Raw genomic sequence first — 7,500 nt, forward strand, 5'->3', positions numbered from 1 at the left:
CAGTCAGATGTTTTCCAGTAATTCTTACTGCTGAATACTCCGGTTACATATTAGTTTGCTGTAATTCTTACTGCTGACAACTCCAGTCACATATTTCCAAGTAATTCGTACTGCTAAATGCTCCAGTCACATATTTCCCAGTAATTCTTACAGCTAAATACTCGACAGGATATTGATCCTTGATTGATCCAAAATTATTCCCCTTTAATGTTACAATTCTTTTATCCAAATTCAATCCATCCCTAAACCACAGCCCTTTACCACCAAGTGTACCTTGTTATAACTTGACGCTGTGAGCCTGGGATGTGCTAATTCTTTAATCTCTTATAATAAATTAAAACTCATAGCCAAGCTATACTCTATTACAATATATATATGTTTTTGTAAATTGTGCTTTTATAGAAGCAGTGATTGTGTTCTTATGACTTTCAAAAAACTTTCAAGTGTCTCTATTTCATTGTATGTGTATAATCAATTCCTTTTATTGGATTTATAAAGTGCTTAGAGCTTGTAATGTAACTCTATAAAAAAGAATCATTATTATTATTGTTGTTGTTGTTGTTATTAGTTTATTTCTGTTTTTTTTTGTTATCATTATTATCATTCTTATCATTTATTCAAATCTTGAAAAGAAATTCCCATTCAGTGTCTACGTCATGTATTGTACATCAACATTCTTTTTTGGAGACAACCAGAAATTCCCAGAGGTATAACATAATTATCATTATAATATAAAGATCATACACAATGAACTAGTGATAAACTTGCAGGTAATTATACTGTTACCAACACACGTCAGACGTGTACCAGGAATGAAGAAGAAGGAAAAAAAGTCTGTAGGGCAGCTGAAGTTTTAGAACGCTGAGGACGAATACTGAAAGGTCAGGATTGGTGTACCTTTACACAGCCAGAGAGTTTTGCTTTCATGTTCAGAGAAGTTTGATGCTGTCGTAGTGTTGCAGCTTTGTATTATATGTATTTCCTTGTGTGTGTGTGTGTGTGTGCGTGTGTGTGTGTGTGTGTGTGTGTGTGTGTGTCAGTGCATGCGCGACAGAGAGAGGGAGAGAGAGAGAGAGAGAGAGTCAGCCTATGTATGTTTTTTTGTGTGCAACACTGCAACTTTATATGTTTCCATTTGTGTGTGTGTGTGTGTGTGTGTGTGTGTGTGTGTGTGTGTGTGTGAACCTTAACCATGTATATCTCACTTTTTAAAAACCCTGTTCCACTCTTATCAGTCGATTCCTACAGCAGACCACATTTCATACATGGAGTGGATGAAGAAGAAAAGAATGTTATATTTTATTCACATCACTGGATTATTATGATCTGGACCAAGAGATGTAATGATCTGTTCATGTCATGATCTGAAATGTGGTGATACGTTCTCGTCACGAGACTTGACCAAGAACGTTATGGTTTGTTCACATCATCAGACATGATCTGGACCAAGAGATGTAATGATCTGTTCATGTCATGATCTGGAATGATACATTCTCATCACGAGACTTGACCAAGAACGTTATGGTTTGTTCACATCAACGGACATGATCTGGACCAAGAGATGTAATGATCTGTTCATGTCATGATCTGGGATTTACGTAATGATACGTTCTCATCACGAGACTTGACCAAGAACGTTATGATTTGTTCACATCAACAGACATGATCAGGACCGAGAGATGTAATGATCTGTTCATGTCATGATCTGGAATGTAATGATACGTTCTCATCATGAGACTTGACCAAGAACGTTATGATTTGTTCACATCACTGTACATGATCTGGACCAAGAGATGTAATGATCTGTTCATGTCATGATCTGGAATGATACGTTCTCATCACGTGACTTGACCAAAAACGTTATGATTTGTTCACATCACTGTACATGATCTGGACCAAGAGATGTAATGATCTGTTCATGTCATGATCTGGAATGATACGTTCTCATCACGAGACTTGACCAAGAACGTTATGGTTTGTTCACATCACTGTACATGATCTGGACTAAGATGTAATGATCTGTTCATGTCATGATCTGGAATGTAATGATACGTTCTCATCACGAGACTTGACCAAGAACGTTATGGTTTGTTCACATCAACAGACATGATCTGGACCAAGAGATGGTACAGGAATCTCAGAAGACGTCCTCCCGTCTTGTGGACATTGAGGAGTTCACACGTTTGTCTGCTGAAAATGTAAGACTTGTTTCCTTTTGTCTTTTTTTTCTCCACTGTGCTTTTTCTCATTCTCTTTGTCTGTCTGTCAGTGTTCTTTTTTGAAGCAGTTTTAATCGTGTGTGGGTATATTTTTGCATGGGCGTTATGCTGATGCGTTTATTTACGGACACCTTTGATGTACACTTTTTGTTTTCTAGCATTTTCCCCCCATTCCGACTGTATTGTTTTTTTTTTTCCATTCTGTCTTATTGGTCAGTGGGTTTTGTTGGTGGATAAAAATAGCTATAGAATTCACGAGAATTATTTTTGTTTAGATCGTTTGTGTATGTTGCAAAACAGTTAACAGTTCCCAAACCACTTAGCTCTGATGAAAGCTAGGGTTCTTATTGAGAAATTGATGTTGCTGCTGCTGTTACTGCCATCACATCTACTGCTGCAGCTGTTTGTTACTTGTACTATGGGTACTCCTGCTGATGCTGCTATTGTTGCCACTACTTCTACTGCTGAGAGCATGTGTTAGTTTATTGACTGCCTGTTTGATCTTTTCAGGAGAGCGTGTGTGTTAGTTCATTGACTGTTTGTTTGATCTGTGCAGATGATGCAACACCTGTCAGTTTATTGACTGTTTGTTTGACGTGTGTAGGAGAGCATGTGATAGTTTATTTGACTGTTTGTTTGACCTTTTCCGGAGAGCATAGTTTGAGCATGTGTTAGTTTATTGACTGCCTGTTTGATCTTTTCAGGAGAGCGTGTGTGTTAGTTCATTGACTGTTTGATCTGTGCAGATGATGCAACACCTGTCAGTTTATTGACTGTTTGACCTGTGCAGGAGTGTATGTGATAGTTTATTGACTGTTTGACCTTTTCAGGAGAGCATAGTATATTGACTGTTTGTTTGATCTTTTCAGGAGAACATATTGGCTGTTTATTTGTCCTGTGCAGGAGAGCATGTGTTAGTTTATTGACTGTTTGACTTGTGCAGGAGAGCATGTGTTAGGTTATTGACTGTTTGATGTGTTTAGGAGAGCATGTATTAGTTTATGGACTGTTTGACCTTTTCAGGAGAGCATGTGTCAGTTTATTGACTGTCTGTCTGACCTTTTCAGGAGAGAATGTGTTAGGTTATTGACTGTTTCACCTTTTCAGGAGAGCATGTGTTAGGTTATTGACTGTTTGTTTGACCTGTGCAGGAGAGCGTGTGTTAGTTTATTGACTGTCTGTTTGACCTTTTCAGGAGAGCATGTGTTAAGTTATTGACTGTTTGTTTGACCTTTTCAGGAGAGCATGTGTTAGGTTATTGACTGTTTGTTTGACCTTTTCAGGGGAGCATGTGTTTGTTTGACGTGTGTAGGAGAGCATGTGTTAGTTCTGATTCTGCTTCTGATGCCAGGCTATTGAAAATCTCTGTTGTGAAGAAGAAGCAACAGGGTTAGAGATCTTTCTGTTTTCAGGCCCCTTCATTGTGGAACAAATTGCCAGAAGATTTGCGACATTCTGTCTCGCTGAAATCTTTTAAGCCTGCTCTGAAAACACATCTTTTCCAACAGCAGTAATTTTTTAGTGCTGGTCTTGATATGATCTGGTTTTGAATGCATGTTTTATTGTGGGGAAGCCGTTTGCCATGTGTGAGTGGCGGTGTACTTTCGAGTATCCGTGCATTCGTTGTGTGTGTGTGTGTGTGTGTGTGTGCGCGCGCGCGTTGCAGGGACGAGTTTTCTGGAAGGAGTCATGGGTGGGTGGAGGGTTTTCAATGTTCAGTTGCGTGAGTGTTTTCTGGCACATGCTTCCATGTGTGTGTGTGTGTGTGTGTGTGGATGGGTGGAGGTTTGAGGGGTGGTATTGATAGGGGAGTGGGGAATGAAATGTAAATCGCTTTGAGCAGTATATCTGGAGAAAAGCGCTGTATAAATGTCCATTATTATTATTATTATTATTATTATTATTATTAACAGTTTGTTCTACCTGTGCAGGAGAGCCTGATGAAATACCACGGCGACCTCAAGGCCCAGGTGGAAGCTTACCGCAAAAACGCCAAGCGCTTCCCGCCCACGTCTCATCTGTCGCCCAGCACCAACAACAACAGCCGTCGCTGATCAGATAAAACAAAACCCCACTCCTCTGGTGTGTGGCCTCCTGCCACCTAATTAACATCGATGGATGCCTGTGACCGACTGCCGACACTGTGACTGTGACAGACGAACCCGGGTGTGGCTGTGTAGGGGTGGGGGTGCAGAGGTGGGTGGGTGAGGGGTGGGGGTGTGTGTGTGTGGGGGGGGCAGTCTGGAATGAGCGGTGAGGGAGTAGTGCCATTGATGCGATGCAGGTAATTGGGCAGCAAAAAAAAAAAAAAAAAAAAAAAAAAAGAACCAAACTTTTCCCCCAAAAAACAAAAGCAAAAAGGAAAAAAAAAAAAAAAAAAAAAAAAGGCTTGTGGAACACATCATAGGGGTTACAGGGAGATGGGTGGGTGGGGTGTGGAGGGGCCAGGTGGGAGAGGGGGTGGGGGTGGGAGTGGGAGTGGGTGGGTGGTTTATGTTACTACAGATGCTGAAAGGCAGCCTCCTGTTGAACCAAACAAGTGTGAAGGACCAAGATTTTTGCAGGTGTCCATGTGTGTGATGTGTCGTGTGGGTGTGTGATGTGTGTGATGTGGGTGTGTGATGTGTGTCGTGTGGATGTGTGCCATGTTGGTGTGTGATGTGTCGTGTGGGTGTGTCGTGTGGGTGTGTGATGTGTTGTGTGGGTGTGTGATGTGTGGGTGTGTGATTTGTTGTGTGGGTGTGTGATGTGTTGTGTGCATGGTGTGTGATGTGTTGTGTGGGTGTGCGATGTGTGCATAGTGTGTGATGTGTTGTGCGTATGGTGTGTGATGTGTCGTGTGGGTGTGTGATGTGTCGTGTGGGTGTGTGATGTGTGTCGTGTGGGTGTGTGTGATGTGTCGTGTGGGTGTGTGATGTGTCGTGTGGGTGTGTGATGTGTGTCGTGTGGGTGTGTGATGTGTCGTGCGCGTGGTGTGTGAGAGGCTGATATCAGGTCATGTCCGCCCAGCCTTGAAATCCATGTGATTAAAATTAAAACCAGCAACAACACCAAACAACATATATATTAGGACAAAGGGAACAAAGCATGCTTTCTTTTATGAAATTATGTAATTCCATGTTTTTTTGTGTGAGAGTTGGGGAAAATTATATAATTTCTTTGTTATTGTTGTTGTGGGAGCTCGAAAATTCATGATTATCACCCGATTGGCAAGTTAATGAAAACCAACCCATGTATAAAACAAAGAAAGAAAGAAAGTAAAAGGTCATACCAGAATCATCAGCTTTTACTTTTCCCTCAAACCTTAAGAAAGCTTACTGTGCCCCTCATTAAGCTGCTTACGGTGCCTCACTATGACCCTGACAAAGCCACCTCATTATGCCACCTTGCTAAGTCGTCCTTGCTAAGTCCTCCATCAAACTCCTCATATCAGAAAAGTACCCTGGTACCTGTGTTCATCTGGCGTGGTTGGTCACGGAGGTGACTGCGACAGCGCCACAGTGCTGTTGGCTGAACTGGTCATACGCACGTTACAACAACAATAATTATCATAGTGTGGGTGCGCCGCGTTTTGTTTGTGAAAGAGTTTTACTGAATATTGCATATCAATGTTGAACAGTATCGACTGAGATGAACCTGTTTGTGATTGTTGCTTAGTTTTGAAAAAAACAAAACTCATTTTCTCAAGAGATATTGAGTGCCACTTTTTTATGATTGACAGCTAATTAAAGACAGATTAATTAAAGATTAATTAAAAACAGACACAGGAATCTGATTGGTGCTTGCTACAAATTTGAAAAAGAATGTGCATTTTGGTAATCTGACTGGTTTTGGGGGGGTTTCCAATAGATGTCGATGATTGTCGAGAGTGGTTGACATTTATGGCGAGGAGCTGGCAGCTTGTTGAAGCTGGAGGAATGTTCATGTTCATATTTGTTTGCTGTGACTGTAAGTGTTGTCAGGAGGAGAATTTGCTGTTTGTCGGAGTATATCGACTCCGGAAGGATACTGGGTAACATTTCTTTTTTTAAATATTTTTTTTTAGTATTTATTTGACCAGCAGGAATCACTGCTTTCCGTTTTCATGTTTGATAATGATTGAGACAGATTGTAGATCCAGTTTGAGCTTCATTTGTGTGGGTGGTTGATTTGATTATAATAAAGACAGTGACTGGTCACGTGATGCTATGATGAGTGTGCTCGATAGAAGTGATCAACTGTCGTTTGTAGATTTGCTGATGTTTGTAGCACTGTGTGGAAGAGATCTGGCTGTCATTTGTAGCATTGTGTGGAAGACACTGGCTGTCATTTGTAGCACTGTGTGGAAGACATATTTTGCAGCATTGAGTGGAAGAGATTTGATGTCAGTTGTAGCATTGTGTGGAAGAGATTTGTAGCATTGTGTGGAAGAGGTTTGATGTCAGTTGTAGCATTGTGTGGAAGAGGTTAGCTGTCGTTTGATACGTTAATATCAGAGGCAGCAACGTTCGTTGTGCTGATGTTGGATGTTGAGCGTGTGCGTTGACATCTGTCACTCAAAGCTCGCAAATCTAGGTAAGAAAGAAAGAAACAAAACCTTGATAGAAAGCATATATGTTCATGTGTTTGAGAGAGAGAGAGACAGAGACAGAGAGAGAATTTTGCATGCCTTTATCTTTTGTGTTCAGGCATCTTCAGTTTTAGCATTGATAGCGTTTGATGTGATGAATGATGCTGTGGATGCGTGTATTTTAATGTTTGCTGACTCTGTTAATGAATAAGAGCGACAGTGATCAGTGATGTATAGAGATTTATCAAAGTTTTTGTTTAGTTCTACAGCTTTTTATGAAGGATAAGAAAAAAGAGACCTAAGGCATGATGCATGCATGCATTCAGTTCATCTGCATAGAAATACATACATACACATACACATACACACACAGGTGCATGTACATATATATGCATGAGCACACACACACATAAACGTTTCTGAACACAGATATATATTATGTGCACACTCATGAAGTTAATATGCATACTTGTTCACTTTTGCTACAAACGTGCCCATGCACACACACATACACACACACACACACACATACACACACACACACACACACACACACACACACACACATACACACACACACACACACACACGCATGCACACATGCACCCCGAAATTATTATTTGTTACTGTAAAATGAAAGGGTTGTTCTTTCTTCAGACTGAAATTTCAGGAAGCAAGTTCAATACAATGATGAGTAAATTATGCAATAATGATGACTAAATGAGTAAAAGG

General features: G+C 40.6%; 1 pseudogene across 1 annotated transcript in view; it reads left to right on the forward strand.

The window, feature by feature from the left end:
• The window catches only part of LOC143282815 (mitogen-activated protein kinase kinase kinase 7-like), a 64,179-nt pseudogene extending 59,743 nt beyond the window's left edge, over nt 1–4,436 (forward strand). Inside the window, exons 20-21 of the transcript XR_013055310.1 lie at nt 2,105–2,198; nt 4,151–4,436. The product of XR_013055310.1 is annotated as a mitogen-activated protein kinase kinase kinase 7-like (transcript). The remainder of the gene's footprint in view (nt 1–2,104; nt 2,199–4,150) is intronic.
• The last annotated feature ends 3,064 nt before the right edge of the window (nt 4,437–7,500 follow it).

This window comes from Babylonia areolata, chromosome 6 (assembly GCF_041734735.1).
Source record: "Babylonia areolata isolate BAREFJ2019XMU chromosome 6, ASM4173473v1, whole genome shotgun sequence".
Classification (NCBI taxonomy): domain Eukaryota; kingdom Metazoa; phylum Mollusca; class Gastropoda; order Neogastropoda; family Buccinidae; genus Babylonia; species Babylonia areolata.